Here is a 7,500-nt window from a genome sequence, read left to right on the forward strand (position 1 = left end):
CCCAGGGGCCGCGGGAAAGTCTGTGGAGAGCCGCTGTGTCCCTGGATGAAATGAGAAAAAGGGTGAAAAAATGGCAAAGTGTCAAGGGAGAAATTCAGAAACTCAGGCCGAGCTGGCTGGAGCCCAGGGGCGGCTGCAAAGTCTGTGGAGAGCCGCTGTGTCCCTGGATGAAATGAGAAAAAAGGTGAAAAAATGGCAAAGTGTCAAGGGAGAAATTCAGAAACCCAGGCCGAGCTGCCTGGAGCCCGGGGGCGGCTGCAAAGTCTGTGGAGAGCCGCTGTGTCCCTGGATGAAATGAGAAAAAAGGTGAAAAAATGGCAAAGTGTCAAGGGAGAAATTCAGAAACCCAGGCCGAGCTTCCTGGAGCCCGGGGGCGCCTGCAAAGTCTGTGGAGAGCCGCTGTGTCCCTGGATGAAATGAGAAAAAGGGTGGAAAAATGGCAAAGTGTCAAGGGAGCTAGGCAGAAACCCATGCCTAGGGTCCTGGAGCCCAGGGGCGGTTCTAAAGTCTGTGAGAGCCGCTGTGTCCCTGGATGAAATGAGAAAAAGGGTGAAAAAATGGCAAAGTGTCAAGGGAGAAATTCAGAAACTCAGGCCGAGCTGGCTGGAGCCCAGGGGCGGCTGCAAAGTCTGTGGAGAGCCGCTGTGTCCCTGGATGAAATGAGAAAAAAGGTGAAAAAATGGCAAAGTGTCAAGGGAGAAATTCAGAAACTCAGGCCGAGCTGCCTGGAGCCCAGGGGCCGCGGGAAAGTCTGTGGAGAGCCGCTGTGTCCCTGGATGAAATGAGAAAAAGGGTGAAAAAATGGCAAAGTGTCAAGGGAAAAATTCAGAAACCCGTGCCTAGGGTCCTGGAGCCCAGGGGCGGCTGTAAAGTCTGTGGAGAGCCGCTGTGTCCCTGGATGAAATGAGAAAAAGGGTGAAAAAATGGCAAAGTGTCAAGGGAGCTAGGCAGAAACCCATGCCTAGGGTCCTGGAGCCCAGGGGCGGCTGCAAAGTCTGTGGAGAGCCGCTGTGTCCCTGGATGAAATGAGAAAAAGGGTGAAAAAATGGCAAAGTGTCAAGGGAGCTAGGCAGAAACCCATGCCTAGGGTCCTGGAGCCCAGGGGCCGCGGGAAAGTCTGTGGAGAGCCGCTGTGTCCCTGGATGAAATGAGAAAAAGGGTGAAAAAATGGCAAAGTGTCAAGGGAGAAATTCAGAAACTCAGGCCGAGCTGGCTGGAGCCCAGGGGCGGCTGCAAAGTCTGTGGAGAGCCGCTGTGTCCCTGGATGAAATGAGAAAAAAGGTGAAAAAATGGCAAAGTGTCAAGGGAGAAATTCAGAAACCCAGGCCGAGCTGCCTGGAGCCCGGGGGCGGCTGCAAAGTCTGTGGAGAGCCGCTGTGTCCCTGGATGAAATGAGAAAAAAGGTGAAAAAATGGCAAAGTGTCAAGGGAGCTAGGCAGAAACCCATGCCTAGGGTCCTGGAGCCCAGGGGCCGCGGGAAAGTCTGTGGAGAGCCGCTGTGTCCCTGGATGAAATGAGAAAAAGGGTGAAAAAATGGCAAAGTGTCAAGGGAGAAATTCAGAAACTCAGGCCGAGCTGGCTGGAGCCCAGGGGCGGCTGCAAAGTCTGTGGAGAGCCGCTGTGTCCCTGGATGAAATGAGAAAAAAGGTGAAAAAATGGCAAAGTGTCAAGGGAGAAATTCAGAAACTCAGGCCGAGCTGCCTGGAGCCCAGGGGCCGCGGGAAAGTCTGTGGAGAGCCGCTGTGTCCCTGGATGAAATGAGAAAAAGGGTGAAAAAATGGCAAAGTGTCAAGGGAAAAATTCAGAAACCCGTGCCTAGGGTCCTGGAGCCCAGGGGCGGCTGTAAAGTCTGTGGAGAGCCGCTGTGTCCCTGGATGAAATGAGAAAAAGGGTGAAAAAATGGCAAAGTGTCAAGGGAGCTAGGCAGAAACCCATGCCTAGGGTCCTGGAGCCCAGGGGCGGCTGCAAAGTCTGTGGAGAGCCGCTGTGTCCCTGGATGAAATGAGAAAAAGGGTGAAAAAATGGCAAAGTGTCAAGGGAGCTAGGCAGAAACCCATGCCTAGGGTCCTGGAGCCCAGGGGCCGCGGGAAAGTCTGTGGAGAGCCGCTGTGTCCCTGGATGAAATGAGAAAAAGGGTGAAAAAATGGCAAAGTGTCAAGGGAGAAATTCAGAAACTCAGGCCGAGCTGGCTGGAGCCCAGGGGCGGCTGCAAAGTCTGTGGAGAGCCGCTGTGTCCCTGGATGAAATGAGAAAAAAGGTGAAAAAATGGCAAAGTGTCAAGGGAGAAATTCAGAAACCCAGGCCGAGCTGCCTGGAGCCCGGGGGCGGCTGCAAAGTCTGTGGAGAGCCGCTGTGTCCCTGGATGAAATGAGAAAAAAGGTGAAAAAATGGCAAAGTGTCAAGGGAGCTAGGCAGAAACCCATGCCTAGGGTCCTGGAGCCCAGGGGCGGTTCTAAAGTCTGTGAGAGCCGCTGTGTCCCTGGATGAAATGAGAAAAAGGGTGAAAAAATGGCAAAGTGTCAAGGGAGAAATTCAGAAACTCAGGCCGAGCTGGCTGGAGCCCAGGGGCGGCTGCAAAGTCTGTGGAGAGCCGCTGTGTCCCTGGATGAAATGAGAAAAAAGGTGAAAAAATGGCAAAGTGTCAAGGGAGAAATTCAGAAACTCAGGCCGAGCTGCCTGGAGCCCAGGGGCCGCGGGAAAGTCTGTGGAGAGCCGCTGTGTCCCTGGATGAAATGAGAAAAAGGGTGAAAAAATGGCAAAGTGTCAAGGGAAAAATTCAGAAACCCGTGCCTAGGGTCCTGGAGCCCAGGGGCGGCTGTAAAGTCTGTGGAGAGCCGCTGTGTCCCTGGATGAAATGAGAAAAAGGGTGAAAAAATGGCAAAGTGTCAAGGGAGCTAGGCAGAAACCCATGCCTAGGGTCCTGGAGCCCAGGGGCGGCTGCAAAGTCTGTGGAGAGCCGCTGTGTCCCTGGATGAAATGAGAAAAAGGGTGAAAAAATGGCAAAGTGTCAAGGGAGCTAGGCAGAAACCCATGCCTAGGGTCCTGGAGCCCAGGGGCCGCGGGAAAGTCTGTGGAGAGCCGCTGTGTCCCTGGATGAAATGAGAAAAAGGGTGAAAAAATGGCAAAGTGTCAAGGGAGAAATTCAGAAACTCAGGCCGAGCTGGCTGGAGCCCAGGGGCGGCTGCAAAGTCTGTGGAGAGCCGCTGTGTCCCTGGATGAAATGAGAAAAAAGGTGAAAAAATGGCAAAGTGTCAAGGGAGAAATTCAGAAACCCAGGCCGAGCTGCCTGGAGCCCGGGGGCGGCTGCAAAGTCTGTGGAGAGCCGCTGTGTCCCTGGATGAAATGAGAAAAAAGGTGAAAAAATGGCAAAGTGTCAAGGGAGCTAGGCAGAAACCCATGCCTAGGGTCCTGGAGCCCAGGGGCGGTTCTAAAGTCTGTGAGAGCCGCTGTGTCCCTGGATGAAATGAGAAAAAGGGTGAAAAAATGGCAAAGTGTCAAGGGAGAAATTCAGAAACTCAGGCCGAGCTGGCTGGAGCCCAGGGGCGGCTGCAAAGTCTGTGGAGAGCCGCTGTGTCCCTGGATGAAATGAGAAAAAAGGTGAAAAAATGGCAAAGTGTCAAGGGAGAAATTCAGAAACTCAGGCCGAGCTGCCTGGAGCCCAGGGGCCGCGGGAAAGTCTGTGGAGAGCCGCTGTGTCCCTGGATGAAATGAGAAAAAGGGTGAAAAAATGGCAAAGTGTCAAGGGAAAAATTCAGAAACCCGTGCCTAGGGTCCTGGAGCCCAGGGGCGGCTGTAAAGTCTGTGGAGAGCCGCTGTGTCCCTGGATGAAATGAGAAAAAGGGTGAAAAAATGGCAAAGTGTCAAGGGAGCTAGGCAGAAACCCATGCCTAGGGTCCTGGAGCCCAGGGGCGGCTGCAAAGTCTGTGGAGAGCCGCTGTGTCCCTGGATGAAATGAGAAAAAGGGTGAAAAAATGGCAAAGTGTCAAGGGAGCTAGGCAGAAACCCATGCCTAGGGTCCTGGAGCCCAGGGGCCGCGGGAAAGTCTGTGGAGAGCCGCTGTGTCCCTGGATGAAATGAGAAAAAGGGTGAAAAAATGGCAAAGTGTCAAGGGAGAAATTCAGAAACTCAGGCCGAGCTGGCTGGAGCCCAGGGGCGGCTGCAAAGTCTGTGGAGAGCCGCTGTGTCCCTGGATGAAATGAGAAAAAAGGTGAAAAAATGGCAAAGTGTCAAGGGAGAAATTCAGAAACCCAGGCCGAGCTGCCTGGAGCCCGGGGGCGGCTGCAAAGTCTGTGGAGAGCCGCTGTGTCCCTGGATGAAATGAGAAAAAAGGTGAAAAAATGGCAAAGTGTCAAGGGAGAAATTCAGAAACCCAGGCCGAGCTTCCTGGAGCCCGGGGGCGCCTGCAAAGTCTGTGGAGAGCCGCTGTGTCCCTGGATGAAATGAGAAAAAGGGTGGAAAAATGGCAAAGTGTCAAGGGAGCTAGGCAGAAACCCATGCCTAGGGTCCTGGAGCCCAGGGGCGGTTCTAAAGTCTGTGAGAGCCGCTGTGTCCCTGGATGAAATGAGAAAAAGGGTGAAAAAGTAACAAAGTGTCAAGGGAGAAATTCAGAAACCCAGGCCGAGCTGCCTGGAGCCTCAAAGCGGATAGAAATAGCGTGGAGAGCCGCTGTTAAGCCAGACGCCCTCTGGCGGACACAGGCAGGAGTTGCAGTAAATGCATTGAAGTCAATGGGCGAGAGTACCCAATGCGCCAAAAAAGTGCTGAAAATATGACAAAGTGTCAAATGAATGGGAGTCAATGGGCGAGAGTACCCAATGCGCCAAAAAAGTGCTGAAAATATGACAAAGTGTCAAATGAATGGGAGTCAATGGGCGAGAGTACCCAATGCACAAAAAAAGTGCTGAAAAAGTCCACACGAGCCTAGTCAGAAATGCAGGCCGAGGCGGCTAAAGCCCCAAAGCGGCTATAAAAAGCGTGGAGAGCCGCTGTCGCCCCGGAGGAACGGAGAAAAAGTGCTGAAAAAAGGCCTAAATCCTAACGGACCTAGGCGGAAGTGCAGGCGAGGCGGCAGGAGTCTGAAAACCGCTATAAAAAGCGTGGAGAGCCGCTGTCGCCCCGGAGAAACGGAGAAAAAGTGCTGAAAAAAGGCCTAAATCCTAACGGACCTAGGCGGAAGTGCAGGCGAGGCGGCAGGAGTCTGAAAACGGCTATAAAATGCGTGGAGAGCCGCTGTCGCCCCGGAGAAACGGAGAAAAAGTGCTGAAAAAAGGCCTAAATCCTAACGGACCGAGGCGGAAGTGCAGGCGAGGCGGCAGGAGTCTGAAAACGGCTATAAAATGCGTGGAGAGCCGCTGTCGCCCCGGAGGAACGGAGAAAAAGTGCTGAAAAAAGGCCTAAATCCTAACGGACCGAGGCGGAAGTGCAGGCGAGGCGGCAGGAGTCTGAAAACGGCTATAAAATGCGTGGAGAGCCGCTGTCGCCCCGGAGGAACGGAGAAAAAGTGCTGAAAAAAGGCCTAAATCCTAACGGACCGAGGCGGAAGTGCAGGCGAGGCGGCAGGAGTCTGAAAACGGCTATAAAATGCGTGGAGAGCCGCTGTCGCCCCGGAGGAACGGAGAAAAAGTGCTGAAAAAAGGCCTAAATCCTAACGGACCGAGGCGGAAGTGCAGGCGAGGCGGCAGGAGTCTGAAAACGGCTATAAAATGCGTGGAGAGCCGCTGTCGCCCCGGAGGAACGGAGAAAAAGTGCTGAAAAAAGGCCTAAATCCTAACGGACCGAGGCGGAAGTGCAGGCGAGGCGGCAGGAGTCTGAAAACGGCTATAAAATGCGTGGAGAGCCGCTGTCGCCCCGGAGGAACGGAGAAAAAGTGCTGAAAAAAGGCCTAAATCCTAACGGACCGAGGCGGAAGTGCAGGCGAGGCGGCAGGAGTCTGAAAACGGCTATAAAAAGCGTGGAGAGCCGCTGTCGCCCCGGAGAAACGGAGAAAAAGTGCTGAAAAAAGGCCTAAATCCTAACGGACCTAGGCGGAAGTGCAGGCGAGGCGGCAGGAGTCTGAAAACGGCTATAAAATGCGTGGAGAGCCGCTGTCGCCCCGGAGAAACGGAGAAAAAGTGCTGAAAAAAGGCCTAAATCCTAACGGACCGAGGCGGAAGTGCAGGCGAGGCGGCAGGAGTCTGAAAACGGCTATAAAATGCGTGGAGAGCCGCTGTCGCCCCGGAGGAACGGAGAAAAAGTGCTGAAAAAAGGCCTAAATCCTAACGGACCGAGGCGGAAGTGCAGGCGAGGCGGCAGGAGTCTGAAAGCGGCTATAAAACGCGTGGAGAGCCGCTCGGATGATTTTTCAAAGTGTCAAATGAATGGGAGTGAATGGGGCAGAGTACCCAATGTGTAAAAAAAGTGCTGAAAAAACGACAAAGTCCACACGAGCCTAGTCAGAAATGCAGTCCGAGGCGGCTGGAGCCCCAAAGCGGCTATAAAACGCGTGGAGAGCCGCTCGGATGATTTTTCAAAGTGTCAAATGAATGGGAGTGAATGGGGCAGAGTACCCAATGTGTAAAAAAAGTGCTGAAAAAACGACAAAGTCCACACGAGCCTAGTCAGAAATGCAGTCCGAGGCGGCTGGAGCCCCAAAGCGGCTATAAAACGCGTGGAGAGCCGCTCGGATGATTTTTCAAAGTGTGAAATGAATGGGAGTGAATGGGGCGGAGTACCCAATGCGCGAAAAAAGTGCTGAAAAAACGACAAAGTCCACACGAGCCTAGTCAGAAATGAAGGCCGAGGCGGCTGGAGCCCCAAAGCGGCTATAAAATGCGTGGAGAGCCGCTCGGATGATTTTTCTAAGTGTGAAATGAATGGGAGTGAATGGGGCGGAGTACCCAATGCGCGAAAAAAGTGCTGAAAAAACGACAAAGTGTCAAATGAATGGGAGTGAATGGGCGGAGTACCCAATGCGTGAAAAAAGGTCTGGAAAAACGACAAAGTGTCAAATGAATGGGAGTCAATGGGCGGAGTACCCAATGCGCGAAAAAAGTGCTGAAAAAATGACAAAGTGTCAAATGAATGGGAGTCAATGAGTGTTTTGGTCGACCAGGAAAAAACGCGTTTACGGGAGAGGGTAAATCAGCCGAGAGGGGGGGGGGGGGTATACTTTACCCTCTCCCGTAAATGCCATTTTTCCTGGTTGACCAAAACACCTCCAGCACGATTTCGGAAACCCAGTTTTTAGAAACACTGACCTCCAGGGGAAGTACCGAGAAAAGCACACTTTTGAATCCGCTTTTGACGCACTGAAACACGGACGTGAGCTGGGGCTGTGCCGCTCTTGGAAAACCCCTGGAGGTTATTTTCTAAAACGGGTTTCCGCGTCCCCCTGGGCGCCCGTGTTGGGCCGCGCAAGGCGGTCCGGGCTGCCCACCCCATCTGAGTGCCCCGTTGGGCCGCGTGCATGGCAGGCATCCAAGGAAGGCTGATGAGCAGCGGTGATGATGATGATGAGACACC

This window comes from Dunckerocampus dactyliophorus, unplaced genomic scaffold (assembly GCF_027744805.1).
Source record: "Dunckerocampus dactyliophorus isolate RoL2022-P2 unplaced genomic scaffold, RoL_Ddac_1.1 HiC_scaffold_92, whole genome shotgun sequence".
In the NCBI taxonomy this organism is placed as follows: Eukaryota; Metazoa; Chordata; class Actinopteri; order Syngnathiformes; family Syngnathidae; genus Dunckerocampus; species Dunckerocampus dactyliophorus.